At 35.2% G+C, this 26,951-nt stretch overlaps 1 protein-coding gene across 8 annotated transcripts in view; it reads left to right on the forward strand.

Annotated features, from left to right (window-relative positions):
* Nucleotides 1-10,943: 10,943 nt before the first annotated feature.
* Nucleotides 10,944-26,951, forward strand: part of LOC128551988 (uncharacterized) — a 47,633-nt gene continuing 31,625 nt past the window's right edge. For 6 of the 8 annotated variants that reach the window (XM_053532963.1, XM_053532966.1, XM_053532968.1 and 3 more), the window contains exons 1-2: nt 10,944-11,210; nt 15,579-15,717. The gene's annotated coding sequence lies outside the window, so the exon portion shown is untranslated. Of the gene's footprint in view, nt 11,211-13,352; nt 13,576-15,578; nt 15,718-25,355; nt 25,499-26,951 lie in introns of those variants that run through there. The other 2 variants (XM_053532964.1, XM_053532965.1) reach the window with 2 other exon arrangements.

Raw genomic sequence — 26,951 nt, forward strand, 5'->3', positions numbered from 1 at the left:
CCTTACTTGATGTGTAAAATTCTTCATGTTAGGAAGCCATCCAGCTGGCTTATCCAAAGTAGGTGGGTCTACCTAAATGTTCGCCTAAGCCTTAAAGAAATGGCTGGATGAGCATCTGGAGTCTTTCCCCACCAGCAAAAGCTGGGAAGTTTGCCATATGACGTGAATTGTGTCGTTTCGGTGATGCCCTAAACCAAAGAGAATGAAATAAATAAACATATTTCCCTTTTTATTTTGTTTTTTTACCTCCTTATCAATAAATGTCTATCCAGTATTTGTATTGTCCCTGTGAAGTTACCAGATATAGTTTTCATTTTAATATTTGAATTTTTCAATGAAAGAAAAAAACATTATAAGAACGCTCTTCCTAATGTAGTGTATATGTACTTATGGAATCAAATGTTAATAAGCATATATTCTCAGTGCAAAAACATCTATACAAAATAATACGTACAACATGTTAGCTTTCTCAATGATTAACATATCCGAAACGTTGCGACTTGGTACTTTTTGTTTTGGATTATCGTTTACTTATACTCGGTTTTTATCATAGACTTCTAGTTTCCTTTACACTTAAATTAAAGCGAAAGTGTTCAATAAAATATTGAGCTGACATTTTGAGCATTCTAGGTTGTAGCATCCTCTAGGACAAGTAAAGTAAAGAAAGTAAATTTAGTGTTGTAAGTAACAGTGATATTCCTTCTAAATTCAGTATTTATCAGTTTTAGCCAACGCGGAAAATGGCAGGTACTTGAAAATGCAGCTTTCTGAATGGCCAGTTAGAATGCTCGATGTCATTTGTCATAATATTGTTTTAAAAATAATACTGCTTCTTCTTTTATTGTACTTTGCGGACTTATGGTAACGTTACGTGTATATTTATCTTGGCGGTAAAATCCGTGTAAATGCGCGTAAGCGCTCGGACCCTTCTCGGACTTCTGTTATATGCATGTGCACAAAAATGGCAGATTTTCCCGACACCTGGGTAGTTGTAATGTGTTTTTTAAGGGAAATAACAAATGGAAAGAGAAAAATAGCGGTCAACTCATTTACACGGATAGTTCAACTTTATTATGTACGTTACTTTTTTTCATTTAGCCTGATGATACAGAATACTTGTATCGAAGATTGTGACACCAACATACTGATAACTCTTCCCAAATAAGTCTTTTAATTAAATTGAGATTTCAGTACTTCATGGTTTTAACGTATTGTTACATTGGAATAAAGTTTGTTTCACAACGACTTCGAAATTCCGCAGAAATAATATTATGTACCCCACCCACCTGATTCATTATTTCAAAATAGCATAGCCCTTAAGGCTAGTATGTTCGAGTATTCTGCTTTCTATTTTATTTCTGCATAAAAATCAGATGTCTTAAATTTACAGTTGTACTTTGTTGATTTTAGTATAGATTGTGCGGGCTGGATTGAAAATAATTTATTTCACGAAAAATACGCGGCGTTACACTTCAGATAACAAAAAAACCCAACTGAACTACAAGTACGAAAGTTGCTGCAAGATGCAGCAAAAGGAAACTCCGCGCCCAACAAAGCAGTGTCCGTAGTACTTATAGAACAGGAGGTGATATGATGATACTGGTGTCTTTGTTGTAGACCCTAGGCAAACAGACAGTCTGATGGGGTTTCATGAATGTTTGAGAACAAGCATTGCCTTTGTAGTGTGGGCAGTATTTTTATTGTTGTATTTAGTGACCTAATTAGTGACTGATCATGACCCCTATGCGAAATTTACCTCTAAGCTTCGGTATATGGAATGAAATGTATTGCATACACAATGCTGTGCTTAAATTCAGACGTACGCAGCTGTTCATCCAAACTTGATGACTGAGTTTCAAACTTAGCTCAGACTATTATTCTAATAAATGTCTAATCATGCATGTGGGCTCTATATTATACTTTCAAGTTAAATGATGAAGAAGGACTAAGATATCTAATGAATAAAACACAACAAACATCATTTTATCCCGCCAGGGACGTGAAACTCACAGTTTAAAAGGAACAAGAAAATTATAACCAAAGTGTTATATGTTGACGATTATGTTTGTATATTTACTCAAAGGGTATTGTTGCTGTAGTTGTTTTCATTACCCCCTCTAGCTTATGAATACGCAGCAATGAATGTTGACTAAACAGTTCACAATATATACACAGTCATATACTGATCAAAGTATAAAACTAAAAATATAAGGCACTGTTTATGGATGTTTGTTCTTCCAGACGTATGTATTGTGTAGTAAGTTTGGTGTTGCTTACCGAAAGAGGAACAGGCATAGTTAAGCCTATATTAAGATGCCAGAGTTTTGTATCTTAAAGGAGTTGCAAAGTGAGTTACAAACTTAATACACAGAAACAACGACATATTAACAACACGATACACAACATACGCTTAACAGACGCTTATACAGAAGTAGAAGTACAAAGCAGTATCCGGAAATTCGGTTGAAACAAAAGGCCTATAACCTCCCCCGTCCCCCTCCCCCACACCCCCACCCCGACTACAATACAGTAAATCAAAATAAAATAAGAAACAAAATTACACGTGGAAAAGGCAATTAACGACAGGGCAAATTGTGATAATGTGATGATAATCATGATAATGTATCTGGTAATAGGATAAGAATTTTTTGGATGACCGAGACTGAAGGTTTAAATAGTGGATATTTAAAAATGTTGTCTGGCAGGAAAATCGCAAGAGAGGACAGTGATAGTAACACAAGGCAAAAATATATGTAAAAAAATAGGTCTGTAACTTAGTATCTGAGACAGGGAGGTAACTACTTGCCACTCAGTGGTAATTCATTCACGTAGTAATCATTCTTTAATTATTTACATTAATGTATGACGTAAATTCCCATTATTTACATTTCGGAGACACAATGACTAGTTCAATCTATCTAAAATGATTCTCTTCTTTTTGTTGTATTTAAAAGTCGCTTTTGGTGTGCAGAGGTTACAAAAGTGAAAATCCCCCTTTAGGTATATTTTCTGCGGGGACATTGCCACCGCCCTCATCTTCATCATTATCTTCATCATCGCTATCAGATTCTTTTGTCTGTGCATTAGTGTAGCAGGACCAAATTTTTCCCAACATAGTTGATACTATGTGATTTTTAGGGGTGGGGAGGGGGATTTGGTCCGACACCTGAGGGTGTGCCACACAATACTGTTAATAGGAAAGTGAAAGTAGACTTGCGTTTTTCTCAATAATTGATGTTATGACAAACGTCAGCTAATGGTAAAGATTTCATGCAAAAAAACCCTAGGAAATTTTGAAAGATTAACTCCTCCGCGGGATTTTAATTTAGTGTATGTACAATTAGTATGACAAACTCCTACGCAGTGATCTCCCTTGCCGCTACGCTGTCATTGATGAGATCAATCAGAGCGTAGCGGCAAGGGAGATCACTGCGTAGTAGAAGTAGTGATGTCACGCTCTATAACAGGTAAACCTTCCTTAATCATTTTTACTTTCATAAAAAGGATAAAAATACTTTGAAATTGCTTCATATTCATTTAAATTTATCACCAATGTAAACATAAATATGTCTGTTATTCATTTGTCATTATCTCTTATACTATGTGCTAGATATAAATTTATGACGATATTTGAGGACTTGAGAGAGGTGTTGCACATTTCATTACCTCTCATGAACAGAATCAATCACAACAGCAATCTTTAAGTGCCGTATGACGGCTGTAAAAAGTCTCCCCGTACTTGGATTCAGTGTTGTTATATTTTCTGGTCCTTTGGGATCATGGAGTCCATTCAACATATGTATAAAAGAGTTCCACTTAAGCCGGTGCTAGGGGGCGTGAGAGGTGTTGCACATTTCATTACCTCTCATGAACAGACTCAATCAAACCGAGTCTGCTATTATTCTTCTTGGTTGCATTCTTTGCTACCAAAGGATCTTTTTACAGATTTTATTGAATAATTTCATTTGATGTTTCGAAATCAAGATTTAAAGATGGCGGACTGGAAAGGTAAAAGTAAATTTTATTTACCGTCGCTTTGTGAAACAATTAACACATTAACATCAGCTCTGTAGAGCAACCCTATTTTAAGAACAGTTAAAACCTATTATACCTTACCCGAGGTACTACTAGGATTATCGGAATAAACAAAGTGGATTGAAATTTAATTCCAAATAATATTTAGTCAATACATTAGATATATCTTTACGGGATACTGGAATATGAGGGAATATGAGGGATCGTTTGGTCTACTTACAACATTACTTAATTAGTGTCAGGTGGTTGAAACAGTAAAAGATCTTACGGGGCTTCGATAGAGAAATTAACCCTTACCTTTTAACTTTCAATGTTTGACTTTCACGAAAATAAAGGTGTAGAAAACCCCCCTCTTAACTCAGTCATAAAAATAAGGACAAAGGCAACGCTCAAAGAAAGCAGACGCCCATACATCACTCCACTTGGAAGTATCGCTGTGTGTACATACGCGTCCAATATGAACCGACACCGCCTTTGAACGGTCAGTAGTAAAAACAACACAGGGGAGTTTGATGTATTTTACTTGCGCCAAACCTCACTCTTTCAACAACTCCCCCTCCCTCCCTCAGTCCTCCCTCTCCCCATCTTCTTTTTACAAGACGGTGTCCACTAAAAAAGTGACGGTTACCATATGTTATGATGCATTGTAAAACACATAAATGCTCATGTAAAGATACATAAATCAAATCCATAGACCAAAAACGTATTGTCATTATTTACTCAATCACTATGACTTTACCGAAGCCAGACCATCAAGAGGAAAACCAAAGTGAAATTTTGCCATCAGTTTTCACAATCCTGTGTACGCTCTGCTCAGCGAAGCTAAATTGTTTCTGTTCAATGTACATTTAATGCTTATACAGCATAGGAATATTTCCATTCTAAATGGTAGTGCATAAAGAAATTTATTTTATTATTGAAGCAGTTTACTTTGACTAGTTCTTAAATGTCGATATTGAAATTCAGGCGTTATTTTGATACCATATAAGTACCATATAAAATTTTGTTCCATGGTGAATATTTCTGACTGTATTCATTGATTAAATACTTGGTCATAGAAATGGGAGCCTGGATGACAGAAAAAAATCAGACTAGAGAATAAGTTTCGAGTTCAGTTCTGAATGGATACTTTGAGAGTATAAACTGGAAACATCAGGGGCCGTATTCATAAAGCATCTTAAGTATAAGTTTTGACTTAAGTTGAAGATTTTATTTAAGTTTGTGGTGATTTCAGCTTAAGTCTAAGTAAAAAACTTAAGTCCTATTCATAAAATAGCTTAAACTTAAGATACGTAAGAAAAGACTTAAGTCAGAAAACAGGGGCCTCCGTGGCCGGGTGGTTAAGGTCGCTGACTTCAAATCATTTGCTTCTCATTGATGTGGGTTCGAGCCTCATTCGGAGCGTTGAATTCTTCATGTGAGGAAGCCATTCAGCTGGCTACGGAAGGTCGGTGGTTCTTCCCAGGTGCCCGCTCGTGATGAAATAATGCACGGAGGGGCACCTGGGGTCTTCCTCCACCATTAAAGCTGGAAAGTCGCCATATGACCTATCATGTGTCGGTGCGACGTTAAATCAAAACAAGCAAAAAATAAGTCAGAAAACAAAATGGCGTCGTGAGTACTATTAAAGTGTTATTTTTCAGATAAAAGCACTTTAAACATAATTGTGCATGTTGTATCTGTCCGAAATTAATGTTGCATTTTTAATGTTTTCGTCCACAATAAAAGCCAAGAATTACTTATTAAGTTGTTTATGAATAACAAATATACTTAAGTAAAATAAATTTCTAACCTAAGTAATACTTAAGTAAATAATCATTTTTTTATACTTAAGATGCTTTATGAATACGGCCTCAGTTGTCTTTACAAAGTAATCCATGTGAAAATAAACTGGTAAAGCTAGTGTACGATGAAAGCAGAAGGATTATGTTACATCGCATTGTTGACTTTTATGCTAAATGCAGTGACAGTTGAAATCTTAAAGATATGAGCATTTGTACTTTTTTTTCAGGGTTTTCTGGGATTTTACGTTTCAGTGAACTTAGGTCTTTGCAAATTATTTATATTACTTTCATGAAAATCATATGACTATAGTATCAAAGAGAATAAAACAGATCATTTAGGTAAAGGTTCTGAAATATGTATTGCTAGAACGAGAAATAAGCTGTGTCCGGTGTCTTGGGTAGAAAAATATATTGCTGCCGCAGGTCTCACTCTCTTTTCATCAGAGTACATTTAACAAGCGTAAGATTTTTGAAAAGGTTGAACAAATATGTTTTGGCTAATACAACCATTTCTTTGTCATATTCAAGAACGCGAGAATTTTTTCTTGGAGCTATGGTAGCTATTGGAGAAAAGAAGGAGCTTTTTGGTATACATAGTTTGCGCAGAGGAGGCGTTTCTGCCGCGGTAAACAACGGGGGTATTTCTGATAGTAGGTTACGTAATAATCGCGGAAGATGGAAGTCCGTTAATACGTCAGATAGATATGTTGATTATAGTTTGGAAAACAAGTTGCAGCTTTCTAAACTTCTAGGAATTTAGATGATTTTAGACACAATGTCGTTTATCAAATAGTCATGGAGAACATGCGGGCGGGTGTAAAGAGCTTTGATATCACTGATATGAGTTATATTATAATATATTACGATTGATGTTGTTTACATGAAATGTTCTGTCAAATGCCGAATTCATAGCATGTTACAAAATGATACATGTTGCATGTAAAATAAAATCGAGATAGTACCCAGCCAAACCTACTTGTACAACATACTTGTTGTTACTATTGTTTATCTACGAGGTATGTTTAGAAAAGAAATATTTTATTTTCGGACGAACGAGGGAGAAAACAATCACTAAAATCTATTGTGCAATATCGTGGGTCCTTTAACACACTATTCACACGGTTGGGAAACCAAGAATGCAGCGTCATCAAAACCCAGCGCAAATGAGCTGACCACACACAAATTTACTTCGATTCAGGTCAGAAAAGTCTTGTAACTTTTTTATTACCGCAGTTTTCGACTCGAGATAAAGAGCACCGTACCCGGCCTGGAGTATACTACTTTGCGGTAGTGTTCCATATTGTACGTATAGCTTGGTTTTTGCTCGAAAACGTTAACAGTTGGCAAAGAGGGTATGAGCTGTACCACACTTTTGTCTGAAAAAGTGAGTTTTGACCGTATTTTCGTAAAATGAGGACAGATTTGACGCTAATTTAATATCAGTGACGAGCATAATAGTCAATTATTGTTTTATTTTGCTATTTTTTAAGGATATCGGACGATATTTTATTCAAAACAAACAACATTATTAAAATGAGAACATCCACACTGACGACTTTGTTGGAGAACATCGACACTCTCCATTATTGCAGTTATGCTTCCTAAAAGCTATGTCTTAGGCAGTCAAGCTACGTTGTTCAACAACAAATGTCGACCGTTGGGAAATTAATTTTGGTAAATCAACATTTACTTTCAGTCGTTTATTAACCCGGTAAGTCACATAGCCTACAGTACGCGGAGCTTAAATTTGTTAACAAAAATAATTTTAAACACTAAACAGGTTAGCCAATAATTAGAAAAATAAAACCTCATTCCATTTAAATAATTTTGGCACCAATTACATATGCGAGATAACAAAGTATATGTAAATTTCTTTTGCCAAACCACAAACCTATACTTAAACACCCTTACAATTTTCCTGGCTGAACTACTATTAACGAACAATACGGCTCAAGCTCTATAAAACATTTCGAAATTATTAAGATCTGCTAATGTGAATAGATGTCCGCAAATAGTAAATTTATTAATACATTTGTAACAGTATTTAGTGTTTGAAATTATTTTTTGTCCAAGGCATTGCAGTACATTTCAAATTATGGGAAAGTTATTTTAATAAATCAGCATTTGATTGAAGTGTGATATTAGGGGCTAAGCTTCAGCCGGAAAACCTGCTCTGCGGGATCACTTAAGACAGTCACAGCGGAGAGAGAAAACCAAGGATGTGAGGAGTGTGGAAAGGTGTATAAATACTGACGAAAGTTTAAGGCGTAACATTAAAATCTTTTCCGTATGATGCCTAAGGTAGTTCTACAAGTTCAGATCCATTCTTTTTTCTTTACTGATTTGAAATTTGATTAAACTCCGATTTTTTTCCAAATTATAGAATAAACTTGCAACTTTTGGCAAATGTAAATTGATAGTGTCATGTGATTTTTCTGCTTAACGAAATGTTTTGACCTTAAGTAACTTTTTGTAATATGTGCCTATAGAAAATCATCTTTTCAAAAATAAATTGTCCCCAAAGAAGCTTTTAATGAATCTTCTCGGTCGAAAATTCCCTTTTAATGCTGAGCGCCAAGCAACGGATACCATTTTTCACGTCTTTGGTATGACACGGCCGGGGATCGAACCCACGACCTCGCGCGCTCGAAGCGGACGCTCTACCACTAGGCTATAGACGTTGCCTTTATTTTAAAGGTGCAAAATAAAGACAAATGAATAGACATAAATCTTAAAAAAAGACTACACATTTTGAAATATAGTACTAAACATTACGATAGCCGTGCAATATTCCCTTGAAATCAACACATGTACAAAGAAACAAATGATTGTTTCTGTATTTTCTTAGACTGACATGGGGGGTCATTTTGTCCTACTTTCGTGTTTATCGCTTTTCCGTAATCGGTCGGAAATTCTTCGGGATCACGTGATTTTAAAATTGTTTCAAACGAATATCCATTTAAGACGCGCAACAAAATAACTGTATTTTCATGATGGTAATTATGCACGACTTGCACGAAAAATATGAGGTGTATAAAATTTAAATTTAAAATTGACAGTGATATATATTAGGCCAAGACAATGTGTTTAATGTCTAAAATCTTATTAAATTAATGTAACCATGTGTACATAAATAAGTGTATTTAGGTAAATTTCAATCATACTTTGTTTCTGCAGTGTAAGATAGTTACTCATTTGTATTCTTAAAATTATACTGAAAAGAGATTAACTGAAAAAGTTTACAGACGAAGTTGTAAAAACACTTTTATTCGGGAAGGGCCTGAATTGTCCTTATGAAAACTTGTAGTATAGCTGTATATTACCTGTATTATAAGAATGATTTTCATGAAGTTTTTGTGAGTTACAAAATTGTTGAATTCCATGTGCTAAGTTTGTAAAAATCGCGTTATCGTTTGGGCATATGATATATTTTGCATCTATTAATAAATTATAGCCTCGTTTCGGAGGGTTCTTCCGAAAAAGTCCGAAGATGCTCGACGGGTTCGTAAGCAGTCGGAAAGCATACTTTCGGTTTGACATAGGCAACAGTTTTTGTTTATTTGTTAGTTATTCTTGAACATATTCATGACTATTTGGTCAGAACCGATGCAGTGGGCCATATTTTCAGTAAAAAGGAAGTCTCAGCTACAAACTCTGGTTTTCATATAATACTCGTTCGGGTTTTAGTAATGGACCTTTAAGAGATCAGCGCTTTCAAGCTGATTTAAAGACACTATTTAGAACTATTTAATGTTCGAACAATTTTTATATCACGTTTTATCTTTAGAAATATAATATTGTTGTCATGGGATTGCCATTCAATAAATGAATTTCGGTTCCGTATGCAGAACCCAGTCTTTAGTCTACGTAATGATAATACATTGTATGCCTTTCTGCCGGTTTATCAAATGTGCATAATCACCTTAAGTGATAATGCCTTTTTTATGTATAAGGTTGGATTGTATTTAATATTTGAAAGAGACTTCCATTTGCTGAAATAAGATTTGAAATATCTTACAGTTATAATATTTAGTTAAAGTACTAACTATCCGTGTTTTATGCACTTTGGGGTGGATATAGTTATAAATAAAATAACAATACAATAACTATTTCAATCCTCTATTTGCTTTTAAACTTTGTTTGCAGGACTTTCATGCAAATTTGTCTTGTTATCATAAAATAATGTTTTTCCTAAGATGCAATCAATCTGAACAGCGTGTTCTTATGCCACACTATACACAGAGATTAATGTTAGCCTAACATGTGCTCAGCCATTGCTATATGATTTGGCAGATCTATTTTAACTTGTCTATAGCCTCGCGGTAAATGATTAGAACAGCTGATTGTATGCATAGACGACATTTGTTGTTGAACAACGTAGCTTGACTGCCTAAGACATAGCTTTTAGGAAGCATAACTGCAATAATGGAGAGTGTCGATGTTCTCTAACAAAGTCGTCAGTGTGGATGTTCTCATTTTAATAATGTTGTTTGTTTTGAATAAAATATCGTCAGATATCCTTGTACATAGCAAAATAAAACAATGGTTGACTATTATGCTCGTCACTGATATTAAATGAGCGTCAAAACTGTCCTCATTTCACGAAAATACGGTCAAAACTCACTTTCCTAGACAAAAGTGTGGTACAGCTCATACCCTCTTTGCCAACTTTTCGCGTTTTCGAGCAAAAACCAAGCTATACGTACAACATGGAACACTACCGCAGAATAGTATACTCCAGGCCGGGTACGGTGCTCTTTATCTCGAGTCGAAAGCTGCAGTAATAAAAAAGTTACAAGACTTTTCTTACCTGAATCGACGTAAATTTGTGTGTGGCCAGCTCATTTGCGCTGCTTTTTGGTGACGTTGCATTCTTGGTTTCCCTACCGTAATTTACTGTGTACTGTTTATCGTTTCGAAACTATCCGGCGTTGAACAAGGAAGAAAATCATCTTGCGACCACATTCTTATTTCTGAACCTTGCGCGTGTGTGTATATATATATATGTACTGGTACAGAACAACAGAAGTTTAACGACTTGCGTCACAGGATGGTCGTCGACTTGAGTCACAGGTAGTATATATATAGAAGATATATATATAGAAGATATTGTTGAAAAGCGGCGCAAACATTAAACAACTGGAGTCGTTCGCATACCATAAAATGTTTTACATGAAAAGAGAGGGAAAACAAACATTTTTCGTGTTTATGCATAGAAGTCAGACACAACTGCATCATTTATAATGATTTATAAATTTTAAATTGTGTGGAGGATAAATTAACGCGTTTCATCTGGATTTTAAGGTCAAGGACTGTCAGTGCCGTAACTAGACCTGAACAAAAACACCCGACGCAGAATTTTTCGGGAAAGAATATTGCTTACATAGACAGGTGAAACCTCAACATTATTTTTGAGTATTTTATTTTCATTCTATTTAAGCATTTGGAATTATGGCATGTGTTGAGGTAAGGCCTAAAAGAAATTCTTTGTTTCCTGTTACATGCTTAAACATTTGGGTAGGTAGGTCGGAATTTTTTTTTCGGGGGGAGGGGTGGGGGGGGGGGGGGTGATTGTTTTATTAAGTCGAGACTTTTCGGAAATTATTTTTGTGTCAAAACTTTACTTTGTTCTGTTAAAATGTTGACAAAATATTTCCAAGGCCATAAAAACATTAATGGTCTGGCCAAAAATTTGGATCGGTGGGGCGGAGGGGTCGGGTTCCACCCCGAGAAATTTGAAATTATACAAAAGAGAAATAATAAGATTGGGTTTCGGCCCCCCCCCCCCCCCCCCCCCCCCGCCAAATTTTGAATTTATACGAGACAAAATAGTTTATTTTATGGAGATCGAATGCTACTTTCAGACTTCATACAGAAATGAGGCAATGATAGACTTTAAAACTTTAAAGTAATTAGTAATTAATGGTGGATAGATGCAATATTTATTCCTAAATTGATAAAATACTCTAGACACTTGTAATATTCAGCAGTTTGTACATAAGGATGTGGTGCCACGAATGTAATAAGAAAACTGAAGTCTTCATGAAAGTACAACCAACACAAAGTATTAAGCTTTTGTATAAAAAAAAAAAATAGCATACATTGCTTTACTTTAGGAAACATTGAAAAAACATAATTATAGTTTTATCATATACAGATTTGTTATTATAAACAGGTTGTTTGTTAAAATACTTGTGAGCATCTGTAGTTGCGATTTGTTTTATTTTCCTTTTTATCTTGTGTTAAAAGTTTGTTTTGAGATTATTTACCCCTCCCCATCCCCTTCCCACTGCTCCCCTTAACGACTGCCTGCGGTACAAAACCATATGCACACGCATAAATATTTCCGTAGTTACGAAGAACGAATTTCGCTAATTCAGTGAAGATCTATTACAAGTTATTAACACTACCCTTGATTTTATGGTCTAACTTTTGCATTTTGTTTTTCATTTCTTTCTGGAACCCCTTATCTGTTTATCTTATCCGATACAAGGGCTTTACTCAACAGGATTATAACGTTTACAGTCTAATCTTTTAAAAGTGATCAGTCACATTTAGCAACATTGTTATGGCATTTTTCACTTCTTATACATGTATAAGTTCTTTTAGAGATTTATGTAAGGAACAAAAAGACCCATTACTGTAACACTACATAGAGTCTGATCCCTGTTTGAAATTGATGTTGTTTTCATCCAATATTTCGGTATAACCTTCCACCCCCCTCGCTTCCCTTACTATGAAAATATTTGAAAAGCTGATTTCAACAATTTCTAATTTTACATTCTTATTTGATAGGTAATAGCATATTTCACCAATAAGTTTTAAAATTTGCACAGCTTCGAGATTCTAGGCTAAGGAAAGTAATAACAATTTTTACAAACTTGCATTTCTAATGAATATCGGCTTAATAAATAAATGTCTATGCAAATATTTGATTAGTATAATAATATAATTCTTATATTGATATCATTCACTTTACTAACTATGTTTATCAAGTTCATGGTTATTCTAAAATAACTCAATCTCGGTTGGGTAACAAGGATTGGAAAATAAAATTTACGACAGCCTCCTGTTAAAATCTTACCTGAATTAAATACGTTAGCATAAATAAGTGACAATGATCAGGTATTAAAGTGTTGACCAAATCAATTGCTTGACCTGAATCTGATCAACCGCTATCATTACTTTGTTTGTTTGTTTTGGGTTTAACGCCGTTTTTCAACAGTATTTCATTTATGTAACGGCGGTCAGTTAACCTAACCAGTGTTCCTGGATTCTGTACCAGTACAAACCTGTTCTCCGAAGGTAACTGCCAAATTCCCAACATGAATCATAGGTGGAGAACGAATGATTTCAGAAACAATGTCTTTTATCAAATCGCCACGGAGAATATACGCTTCTCCCAGGGCTCGAACTCACGGCCCCACGATCCGTAGATCTGCGCTAGCGGGCTGGCTAAAATATACCACATTTACAGCCAACACTTAACACCATTTGCACAAATATATTTATTTATATTTGACAAATCTTACCATGCTTTAATACGCTCACTATAAATATCTTTATCAACATTGATCAACTTATCTGTGCACGTTCATTATAATTTACTTCCTGAACATATTGTCATAACTAGAGCAACAATTGCACTAGATGGTCATGTAACTATGCTTGTTTCAATATCTGAAATAATTAAGGTTCTAGATAAATTGATGGATTAATACCGAATACATATTCAGCTGGATAGTTCCATATAAAGGTAAGGTTTACAACTATAGTAATGAAGTTTAACTACGGTTAAAGTTGAAATCAATCCAAATTCGAACCTAAAAACTACGTGTTATTTCAAAACATTTAAGACAAGTACAATTTTTACCTTTTTGTACATATCTAATGTAAATAGAGCCTAGTTGTAAAATTCAAAATAAGGTCTAAATAAGATAATTGTAAAAAAATTATCTTAAACTAGTAAATGCCTGATTTATTTAATTTCCGTACTGTATGGATTGAAGCATAAAAAAGTTAAATGTAAAAGTTCAAACAATGTTCTTCCTGTTGGAAATTAGCAATGTTTTATTCACTGTAAATTAGTTTTAAGTACTTTAACTTAAAATCTATGTTTGCTTGAAATTAAAAATGAATTTGGTTTGGAAATTGTGGAGGTGGAGGAGGGTGTAGTAAACATCTTTCTGCTACATAATTAACATTCTGGACAATATTTATGAAGCATCTTAATAGAAAAAACACACTGAGATAAGAGTATTCAGCTTAACGGCAAGTGTCAGTGTTAACAGAAAATATATTAAAACCATAAAGGTTGTCTAAGTTAAGATTTAATCTTAGGCCACCTACTTCACTTGTATCTAATCGTCACTGCGCACTTTATACACCTACGCATAAAATTTGGAGAAATACCCTGTCATACGTATCCAAACTTGAAGCTCGAGCATAAACTAAAACTGCCGCCAAAGTTTTGATGTTAATGTCTTCATTTATTAGACATACGTTGGACAAAGCAGAATGTAAATGATATATATGATGTGATATGTCGAAGTCACAAGCCAATGCGCGTATTCATAAAACTTCACAAAGTTTTGTATATGTATATATTCTATTATCCTAAACCAAGTCATGGCTCATTAAGACCGTTTCGTTTATCCAAAGTAAATGAACAGACTAATGTGCTATTCATTTGGCATTATAACAAATTTTGTCTTTGCCATAAAACTGATATTACTTCTAAGTTTTATAGATAAAAAACAACAACAAAAGGTAATGTTATGTCGACTGGTAACAGTTCGTGGGATCAAACATGATCTGCTGTTGCATGATTGCCGATAAAAACGTCATTTATTACAAAAACACCATTGTAAATGCCTTACTTGTCATATCAGGTAAATAGTTGTGAGATATCTATCAGTTACCTCCACTTTTTACATGATACGAATGAATGTTCTGATTAACATGTATGTATGACATATGATACATTGATGACACTCTACTTAAATAATTGCATAGTGGAAAATATCTCGACTTTCACACCGAAAAATCAATTAGATATTCAAACAGTTTATGTTGTTTATATTTCTATTCAAAGGTAATGTTCAGTATGTTTTGGTGTTGCTATATAATTTGATGGTTGCCAACAGATACAGACATACGATATCGTGAAAGATTTTAAATATTGACATTGTAAAGCTTTTCATATCACCCATGTAGATGGTACAGAGATTAATGGTTAAATAAGTGATCTCTGACCACTAGAAGGCATACTGAGGTTTTTCACTTTGAACTGTTGTTTAGTCTGGTACTTAATATTTAGGTGAGACGGAAGAGACGATTGAGATAGCCAATAAAATCCATTGATTCATCTTTGATAGATCATACTGGTACCTCTCGGTCTCGCACTATCAGGAGTTCGAACAATGCATGAGAGCGTGATCTCACTACTATACTTCGAATTGTTCGTGTTCAAGTGAAACAGTAGTCTCTATGTTCAGCAATATTAGTTCCAATTGAAAATCATCTATGCAATGTTCGAATGAACTATCAAACTTATACTATACGCCATAGACTTTCTATTCTACGTGCCTAGCGTACGTGTAGTGATTAGATAGACTTTAGCCACTGTAATTGGACACATTTGTCCGTTTGGAGATTCACTTCTTAACCCGAAGATTAGGCCTCAATGACCTCCTGCCATATCAGTTGATGTTTCTCAGTTCGGCGGAGTAATCTAAACAAATCTGTTTTTTTTTCCAGATGTTAAGCTAGTGACTTCGTCTATGGACAGTATAATACTCGTCAGTGTTTTAGGACTGCTTTAGAAAGGTTCAGTATTGACGCAGTACATAGAACAATAAATCTACAAGACATAGTTTTGGAAAAGAGACCATTTCACGTAAGCTTCCTGATTTTTTTCTATATCCTTCACATTTATAAGCATTTGACTCATCTTCTGTCTTCTGAATTGAATCATCTTGCAAAAGAATTTACAATAATATATAAGTCCCTAACTTCCAGTACGACCTTTGTATACATCTAACATAAAAAATGTTCATGACATTAACATGTGTAAATGTTGAGTTCAGTTCCACCCGGGGTTAGAGGGCGTGGACGGTAGCTTGTATTTCCACTGCCGTTCATGAACAGGCTCAATTCAACCGATCCTTCAGAATTTTCGTTATGTCGTGTTGGGCGACCTGCGGTTTTCCGCTTTTTCTATGTCCGAGTTTACGGAGTGAAATGTCAGTTTCCTTTGATATCTTCATAAAAACGTAGATTTATGTGAACATAAACTAAACTTAAATACCTTTCTATGCTTTTCGCTTTTATCTCTTCACTTTAAGAACACCTTTTCACTACAAGTATCACAATTTTTATCGAAATTTGCTCAATCTTTTTTATCTATTCAAAAGTTAATGTGCCAAAGAAAAAAAAACATATCATAGAATCGACATCTTATCTCGAGCGCACGACATCTTATCTCGAGCGCACGACATCTTATCTCGTGCGCATGACATCTGACATCTTATCGAGCACACGAGATCTTTTCTTTTTTTGGGGGGAGCGGGGGGAGGTGCGGAGGAGGGGGGCAGGGATTAACGTCAATTATATGACTTTCCAGTTTTATAGGTGGAGGGAGACCCCAGGTGCCCCTCCATGCATTATTTCATCACGAGCGGGTACCTGGGTAGAACCACCGACCTTCCGTAAGCCAGCTGGGTGGCCTCCTCACAGGAAAATTCAACGCCCCGAATGAGACTCGAACCCACTTTGGTGAGGGGCAAGTAATTTGAAGCCAGCGACCTTAATTATCCGGCCACGGAGGTCCACACCCATATTTATTAGGGCCCTTTTTGTGTATTTAGGGCATCAGTATAAGATTAGATGAGAAATTTCTTTATTATAGTGACATGTGCAAAGACAGAGTAAATTACAAAATAAAAGCACCCGACCCAGTGGACCTATATGTCACCTTAAATAAGTGATGATTATTTACAATACAATACAAGATTTTTTTGATTTTTTTTTTTATTTCTATTTTTTTTTTTTTTTTTTTGGTTGGGTTTAACGTCGAACCGACACATTTTAGGTCATATGGCGACTTTTATTATAATAATGGCATGAATTATGCCAATGAAATGATATATATGTCGATTTGCCAGATAAAAACTGAATTATACTGAAGTAAAAACATACGAACGAGTCATTAGATAATTAGGGTCCCGCCTATTCAGATGTTATTTAATTAAACTTCACATCATATCATTTGGGAGAGCAATGCACATAATTGGTCATCCTTACTGATGCTAACTGCATGTTAGAATTACGGAATCCTGTTTGGACCATGTCGTATGTCGTCCGTCGCGCTTTGAAGTCGACGCACGACGATTCGACAGGATATCGTGACAATGCGACACGACACACGACAATGCGACGCGACATCACGACAGTATGAGCTGCATTTAATTAAAACTAACAACCCGGATACTACTGCTTCATTTCTAGATTTACATCTCTCTATTTACGACAATTTTATACATACCAAAATTTATGACAAGAGGAATGTTTTTAATTTTAGTGTTGTAAATATCCCCCATTTGGCTGGGGATGTACCCCAGGCTGCATCTTATAGGATGTATATTTCTCAGCTAATTCGGTTTGCAAGAGCGTGTAGTCATGTTGAGGATTTCAGTGAACGTAACCTATATATTACAAATAAACTTCTTCAACATGGCTACCGTTATTATAAATTAAGTAAATACTTTGCTAAGTTTTACTATCGTAATTCAGATTTGGTTTTGAAATACAATAGCAATTTAAAGATTCTTCTGCGAGAAGGTATATCAAAACCTGTTTTTTATGTGGATGTTTTTTTCAAACTTCGTAAGATTTTGGGTCATGGCAATTTTCAAATTGTATTAAGTCATTAAACGTTTTATTAAAAGAGGCTATGGCGCAACTGTTTTGAAACACACTGCATGTTTGGTGTTCAGCCCTTTTGCAGTTGGACGCTACGCTTTCCTCTGATTGTGTCTGGCGGAGGACCCTATGATAAGTAGTTCTTGAATCCCACCCGGACTGAGCTATTTTGATTTCCGTCTTCTGGGCTGTTTCGTCGGGCCCTTAAGGTGTTGCTCTGTCTTCTGCAAAAGGCATTGAGTACATGCGTTTTAGGTTCTTAAGGATTGTATTTATATATATATATACAAGAGCATATTTGTGTTTTACATTACATGCCTTCTGTCACCTTTGCGTATGTTAGGGTTTCACCTGTCGGGGATAACTTTTTTTACACTGTCCTGTGATTTTGGAACATGGTGGGGGTTAGAGTGAGGTAAGGTGCACCATAAACCGGTTTAAACTCCCCAGTGGTGGTTTTGCCACTGACCGTTCCAAGGCGGTGCCCCACTGTGTTCATTTGTTTGTTTGTTTTGTCCTTGTGTGTTTGCTTTGTGTGTGTGTGGTGTGCGTGTGTTGATCGTGTGCGCGTTTGGGGAGGCTGCGTTTTTAGAAAGCGGCTTTCCCAGTTGGATATTCTTCCTTGCTTTTATATAGACTTATATAGGGAAAAACTTGACATTAACCATAGGTTTGTGTACCGAAATAACCTTTGACCTTGACATTAACCTAGTGACCTACTTTCACGTTTTTAAGGTACAGGCTTCAAATTTGGACCACATGCATAGTTTTGTGTTCCGAAATGAAATTTCACCTTGATTTTTACCAAGTGAGCTACTTTCACATTTCTCAAGCTACAGCCTTCAAATTTGGATCACATGCAAAGTTGTGTGTACCGAAATGAACTTTGACTTGAGCTTGACCTAGTGGCCTACTTTAACATTTTGGTAGCTACAGCCTTCAAATTGGACCACATTCAAATATTTGTGTACCGAAAATAACTTTGACCATGACACTGATCTATGGACCTTCTTTCGCATTTTTGAAAGAACAGGATTCATATTTGGACCACCTTGACCTACTTTCACGTTTCTCAAGCTACAGACCTCAAATTTGGACAACAAGCATAGTTTTGTGTTCTGAATTGAAATCTGACCTTGATTTTTACCTAGTATAGATAAACTTTATGCATCGAGGCGTGTCAGCACTTTTAGCTTCCAACAATACTGTGGTAAACGCCGTGGATAGCGGATAAGTCACGCCTTACTAATTGTCGTTGAATTATACCTACTTTCACATTTCTGTAGCTACAGCCTTCAAATTTGAAGAACATTTATAGTTTTGTGTACCAAAATGAACTTTGAGATTAAAATTGACCTAGTGACCTACTTACATTTCTGTAGCTACAGCCGTCAAATTTGGACCACATACATAGGTTTTTGTACCAAAATAAACTTTGACCTTGAAATTGACCTAGTGACCTTTTTTCACATTTGTGATGGTGCAGGCTTCAAATTTGAATCACATGCATATTTTTGTGTTCCCAAATGAAATTTGACCTTTATTTTGACCTAGTGACCTACTTTCACATCTCTGTAACTACAGCCTTCAAATCTGGACCACATGCATAGCACATGCATAGTTTTGAACTTTGACCTTGAAATTGATCTAGTAACCTACTTTCGCATTTCTCAAGCTACAACTTTAAAATTTGGACCGCATGCATGGACTACATGCACAGTTTTGTGTACCAAAATGAACTTTGACCTTGATTTTGAGCTAATCTTGAAATTTGGAAAAAGTTTCGTGTTCCAAAATGAAATTTCTCCTTGATTTTGACCTAGTGACCTACTTTCACATTTCTCAAGCTACAGCCTTCAAAGTTGGACCACATAGTTGTATGTACTGAAATGAACTTTGACCTTGATCTTTACCTAGTGACCTACTTTCATATTTCTGTAGCTACAACCTTCAAATTAGGACCATATGCAAATGTTTGTGTACCGGAATAAACTTTGATCATACCATTGGCCCAGTGACCTTCTTTCACACTTTTTAAGCACATGCATCAAATTTTGACCTTGAGATTGACCTAGTACATACTTTCACATTTCTCAAGCTACAGCCTTCAAATTTGAAGCACATGCATAGTTTTGTGTACCAAAATGAACTTTGACCTTGAAATTGATCTCGTGACCTACTTTCACATTTCTCAAGCTACAACTTTCAAATTTGGACCATATGTATGGACTGCATGCACAGTTTTGTGTACCAAAATGAACTTTGACCTTGATTTTGAGCTAGTCTTGAAATTTGGAACATTCAAAAATGGCTCGATGGTGGGCGCCAAGATCACTCTGTGATCTCTTGTTCGAGTTTAACATGTCTACTTTCATTTTCTTTACTTCCTAAAAATAGTTGAAGGTTGAGTGACGTCATTTTCTGTGTTGTAGAAAACATACATATCATGAAATTTGACTGATGTACCCTAACTATTAAACTATATCCAATATTTCGAGCCCAAATGGCAAAAAAAAAACCGTAAAAAATATCAAAAATAAAATTTCAAATTTTAAAATTTTTAATCATTAAGCTCCTGAATTTTTTTTTAAATAACTATATTTTTTATGATCTGTTAAATGAAATGAATAAATGAGACATTGATTCAGCTAACTTACGTAAAAAAATGCGTAATTGCATATTATACGTATATAAGGGTCATTCGGGGACATTTATAGGCATTCAAAGGCTCCGTAATGACACTTAATGTTAATTACTGAGTTTCAGTCACAAAGTAAGATTTCACATTTACGACGTTAACGTCGAAGTGGATTCGACCGAAATCGTCAGTTACAAATGGTTCAAACATTTGGGTAGATCTAATCAAAGTGGACATATTTATCTAAATGCAAAACAATAATAAAAGCTTTTGTAAAACAAATTTTATGAAATAAAAACAAAACAAATATACAGGCGACAGGGGAAACTGGACTTTGAAAAATTAAGATCATAGTCATGAGATTTTTTTCAATCGTTTAATTTATGTCGTATCACAAAATTACGAAATACTAGTACATGCAGCCAAGATTTGTCAGATAATGAAATATACTATGTATTGATTAAAGGTAATTGATGTTTGTACGGAAGATTACTTTTTATTCTTTTTTGTTGTCCCGAATCGTGCTCAACAGTTATCAAATATAGATCATGTTAATTTGTTTGTCCTTAATTGGTAAGTATTTGAAAACGTGCCAGTGTCGTTTATTACGACTTATTTAATTCAAGGTTGCAATATTTGAACATATGCCAGGAAGATAAAAGTTCATATATTTCACAATGTTTACGTTACTTTTGCGACGTTTGCTGAGAAACTGTTGGGATATGAAGGCTGCTAAAATACTAGCCTGGCTTCCTGGATGCATGGTTATTTTTATATAAATACTCGAAACAGTAATACAATACTTCTTACATTGATATCATTCCCTATGCTAAAATGTTTATTCTAACATGGCTCGATTTGATTTCTAGTTAAGCAAAGAAGAAAATCAAGCTATGTATATTCTGCGTTAAACAACTGTTGACGCGCGGACCGGTAATAGAATATTATCAGATGGCGCCTTTTCAAGCTATTAATGCGGAGGAAAACACCATGTGACCTTTCGAATATTAATACCATTAGCGGATCCAGTATAACACATATGTCCGAGAGAAAGTTTAGTGTTTTGTTACAGTTTTTGTCCTTCTGTGACATTAGCAATAAGAAGCCGAAATAGAAGAAAATTAAACACATATCAGTCAGATTCACAACATGGCATTTTATATATATATTTTATTGAAAAATACTGTATATGCCTAGATATCTTCTAAAATATTTAATGATTTATGCTATGCATCTTCTGCGCTATGTTTTCGGGAATAAAGGTATATATTACTAGAATACATGTATCTGATAAAAAGGGACAGGAATATACAACAAAGTCATTACACATTTAATGAAACTATAATTGTTTTGATTATGACAATCTATTTTATTCATTCTGTTACTACTGTACTGAAAACTACTTCATTCCTTTATGGTAATGAACTTGCAGGAAATAGGTAAGTCAGTATAACTTCTTGCAGTTAAACATAAGCTTTATTCTATGTTAGATGCAGATGTATCTTATGTTCGGATGACCTTGGTGCGTCAACAGTACCCACCTTCGTTTCTACAAGAGAAATATAGCTTCTTATCTAAGACCACAAACGTTCTCATATACATTTTACTTTTTGATATATGATTAATAAAAATATTAGATAAATATATATGTAGTAAAGTGACTAAATTATGTTTGATTTAACTTACCATTAACTGATTGAACGATTTATAATGTACAATATTCAAGTAATTAGTATTTGATAGTATTACACTTTTTAAATAAAGAAAATAACCTTTTAATATAATTCTAATTATTTCATAAAGTATTTGCCAATTTCAATTAAAAGTTTACATCAGTTATATAACACTACAACATTTTTATAGATTATTATTATAAGAGATTCACCATTTGTCCAATTAGCTAGATTTCCATGCTCTACTCAGCTTTGATGTGTATATAGTAACGCCATTGAAGAGTATGCATAGTAACTTCCTTCTGAAACACTATCTTTTCTGGGTCTATTGTTATTACTATTGTTTTGCTTACCGAATGCCCTCTATATTACTTTTGTGGCTAATAATAGCTTTTTTGTTGAAGTATTATTATTATTATTATACCAGATTAGTTGAGCGCCCTTTTCATATGTAATATACGTTCAAAGGCGCTTTACAATTAAACATGTGACACATCGCAGATATGTAGGAAAATAACAAAACATGACATATGCAATCACAAAACTGAAACTAAACAATTTGATTAAACACCTTTTTTATAAATGATATTTTCAATGGCGTTGTACATAATAATAAAAAATAATAGTTATTACAACAATATCATAACATATGAACAATGATAATATTTACAGCCTTATTGTAACAAACAGCCATGACCGCACCCCCCACCCCCGAGGTCGTTTTACCCCTATTGCCAATACCAGTGCTTTAAACATCTGGTACGCCTAGACGGGCTGCATATAGTGGTTCAACCTCCCGGTAAATGGTGCCATCATGTACTGTTTTAGATAGAAATACCACACATTTCAAGTGAAACTCAAGTCTTGCGAAAAACACGCACATAGAACGTCAAAACCCTTAAAATATGCCATGATGAAATAAAAGATGGATTGTCAATTTAGTTAATTACATGATGAATGGTACAGTTAAGAGATCTTCGTCAGCGACGAATGACTTGCTGTAGTTCTGAATTACAAAAATAACAATGGCATATTTATTATGAGTAGAAACAGTCACAGCTGGTATCTATGTGTTGTAGAAAATTTTGAAAAGGTGTGTTTTGAGAGCTCCTTTGAATGAATTAGGTGATGAATCTTTTCTGAGACTGTCAGGGAGAGAGTTCCATAGTTTTGCGGCGGCAACCCTGAAACTTCTATCTCCGTAGGTAACCAGTCGACTTTTTTGTGGCACAAACGTTGTTGCTGCATTTGCTGACCTCAGATTTCTAGTTGCAAGGCCTTGAATGTTTGAATGAGAATTTTGTATTTGATTCTATCTTGTATTTGAAGCCAATGAAGATCTTTAAGGATTGGTGTTATATGTTCAAAACGGGTTGTTTTCGTAATAAGACGTGCAGCTGTGTTCTGGACATTTTGCAGTTTGCTCGTTGTTGCTTTTGGCACGCCGTACAAAAGAGCATTGCAGTAATCTAATCGTGAGGTCATAAGCGAGTTTATCAGGGTTTTTGTGGCTTCAGTTGTCAAATATGGTCGAATATGACCAACGTGTCGTATTTGGCCGTAGCATGTTCGAGACACAGAATTAACATGATGGTCCATGTGCATGTTCGAATCAAGCGTAGCACCAAGGTTTCGAACAGTTTTTGATGGTCTTATGCTCGATTCGCCAACTTTCAGTTCTAGATTTTCAACATGTTTGGAGTGTTTTTGACTCGAAAAAAGAATTACTTCAGTTTTGTCTGCATTCAATTTTAACATGTTTGAATTCATCCACGAGATGATTTTTCTTAGGCATTGTTCAACTCGTGTGATTGTGGCTGCCTTTGATGCTTGGTCAACTGGTTTAAACGATAGATAGAGTTGGGAGTCATCTGCATAAAAGTGGTGATTTAGACCGTGGTTTCTACAGATGGACCCGACTGGCTTTGTGTACATCGTTTAGAGTTTAGGCCTAGGACAGATCCTTGAGGAACACTGAATTTCATAAGGACTGGTTCAGAGAGTTTGCCATCGATGCATACTGTTTGGTAGCGGTCTGTTAGATATGATGCCACCCATTGAAGGGGTTTATCGGCGAATCCAAAATTAAATTCTAGTCTGTGAAGCAGGGTGTTATGGTCAATGGTGTCGAATGCAGCCGACAGGTCCAACATCACAAGTACTGTGACGTCACCTTTGTCAAGGGATTCGAGAATGTCGTTCTGAACTTTAAACAATGCGGTTTCAGTTGAATGAAATTTTCTGTATGCTGACTGGTTTATTTCATGTAATTGATTGTTCGTCAAATGTTCCTCAGTTCTTCTGTTTACCACTTTTTCAAGGATTTTTGAGAGGAATGGCAGATTGGAAACAGGCCTGTAATTCTTGAGTGTGTTTTGGTCAAGACTTGGCTTTTTTAACAATGGACTTATTCGTAGTATTAAGTGAACTACAATATTTCTTTATATTGTTGGGAATAAATGCTTTTGCTATCATTTATAGAACTCAATGATTTTACATCTTAGCTCGACTATTCAAAGAATAGGTAAAACTATTGGACTCACCAATGTGTCGGTTTCCGCGTCGGCGTCCAGATTTGATTAGGCTGGAAACTTCACACACTTATTCACTTTGATAATCTGACTTACACTGCACAGGTTCCATAACTATGTTTTGCATTCTTTTTACAAAATTATGCCCCTTTTTCGACTTAGAAGTTTTTGTTTAAGGTTTTATTTGTAAGCTGGTATCTCAGTATTCACTAATGGGAATGGATTTGGAACTTCACACACTTGTTTACTGTCATGATCCGATTTAATATTTTGTATGTAAGCTATCTCAGTACCCACTAATGGGAATGGATAGAAACTTTTCACGATTGTTCACTGCCATGATCCGACATGCATTGCACAGGTTCCATAACAAATTGTGCCACTTTTTTACTAAGCAGTTTTTGGTTAAGTTTTAATATGTAAGCTTGGTATCGCAGTACCCACTGGTAGAAATGGATTTACACACTTGTCAATTGTCAAGAGCTGATATGCATTGCACATGTTCCATAACCCTGTTTGGCAATTCTACAAAATTATGCCTCTTTTACGACTTTCACATTCATACAATTCATTCAATTAGCAATGCTTGTTGCTGTCCTCCGACAGTTCTTGATAGTACTTGTTTCTACTATGCTACTTTTCAAATATGCAAGCTTTATGTGTGCGTGCGTGTTTTGTTGGATTTAAACATGAATATGACCCCCTTCCAAATCAGTTGAAGTTTCTCAGTTCATTGGAGTAATGTTACAGGTGCTTTTTCTTTTCTTCAGGTGTTAATTTAGTGACTTCGTCTGTGGACAGTATAATACACGTCAGTGTTTTGATGAAACTGTTTTAGACAGTTTCATCATTTACGTAGTAGTACATAGAACAATAAACCTACTAGACAAAGTACAGGGAAAGAGACCATCTTACGTAAGCTTCCTGATTTGTTCTGTATTAAATTGTGATGAGAATTTTTCTCGCTGTTATCTTAACTATGATCATTGTCAACAAATCATTATGGCTTCTGATGTTTCCAAAATGACGACTTTATAACAGACTGTGTATGAATACCTTACTCAGTCATGCCATTTATTAGGCATACATCGATGTTTCAAAGGTTGTTCAAAAGGCATTTCAAAAAAGCGATACAAAAATACTACTCCAGATTTTTTATACCTCCTGGTCATGACAGTTGCCTTTGAAAAGTAACATAGGGTCAAAATGTAGGACACTGGGTTATTCATAGAAACCTTGTTACCACTTAAGAGACCATAGTTTCTATCTGATCGTTATGAAACCTGGTAAAAGTATTTATCTTTATGAATTGATAACAATGTCGGAACATGGTCATCTGGTATCATAAACTAGGGCACTATGTCAATTCTTAGAAAGTAAAATCTGTGAGAAGACCCTTTAGAATGCAGTCAAGCAAAATTATAGTAGACGCAGATTCATTAAGTCTGCTCATGTGTGCTAATGGAAAGTGAAACACCCCACGTCCCTAGCAACGGCTTAAGCGAAATTCTATTACATAAATATTGAATGGACTCCATGATCCCATAATGACGAGAAAATATAACAACACTAAAAACTTTGTAAACCCTCTTAAGGCCATATCTCCTACCTGATCTATATGATACCCAGTCAAAACTTGTGCCAGTGTGAAATCTATGGGTTATCTGAGGTCATAATCTAAGTCATAAGGCCACATAATAGAAGAACCATGTTAAAATTCTAGACGCCATACTTTCGACGTAATCTATATGAAACTTGGTCAGAACATTCATCTTAATGAAAGTTGGAAAATGGGTCATCTTGAGATCAAAAATAAATTTTGAGGTTAAGTAATAGTAAAAATATATAATGTCGCCCGTAATGAAATTCAGGTCGGATTAGAGACAGAGACATCTGACAATAAAAACTAGGTTATAAGGTTAAAACGTAGAAAAGATTTATTTATATTTTAACTGTTTTTAGCTCACCAGAGCACGAAGAGCTCAAGCTGAGCTATTCTGACCTGTCATTGTCCGGCGTCTGTCGGCGTCCGTCGTCCGCCGTGCGTCGTCCGGCTACATTTGACTTGTGAACATTCTAGAGGACACAATATTTTTGAAACTTGGTCAGAATCTTTGTCTTGACGATCTCTAGGTCAAGTTTGAATCTGGGTCATGTGGGGTCAAAATCTAGGCCACCCAGTCAAAACAAAGGAAAAGCTTATGAACATTCTAGAGGTCACAGTTGCGACTCTATTTTTATGAAACTTTGTCAGAAAATTTGTCTTGATGACCTCTTGATCAAGTTTGAAACTGGGTCATGTGGGGTCAAAAACTAGGACAGTAGGCCAGATAAAAGGAAAATCTTGTTTTATCATGTGGGATCAAAA

This window comes from Mercenaria mercenaria, unplaced genomic scaffold, assembly GCF_021730395.1.
Source record: "Mercenaria mercenaria strain notata unplaced genomic scaffold, MADL_Memer_1 contig_1911, whole genome shotgun sequence".
NCBI lineage: Eukaryota > Metazoa > Mollusca > Bivalvia > Venerida > Veneridae > Mercenaria > Mercenaria mercenaria.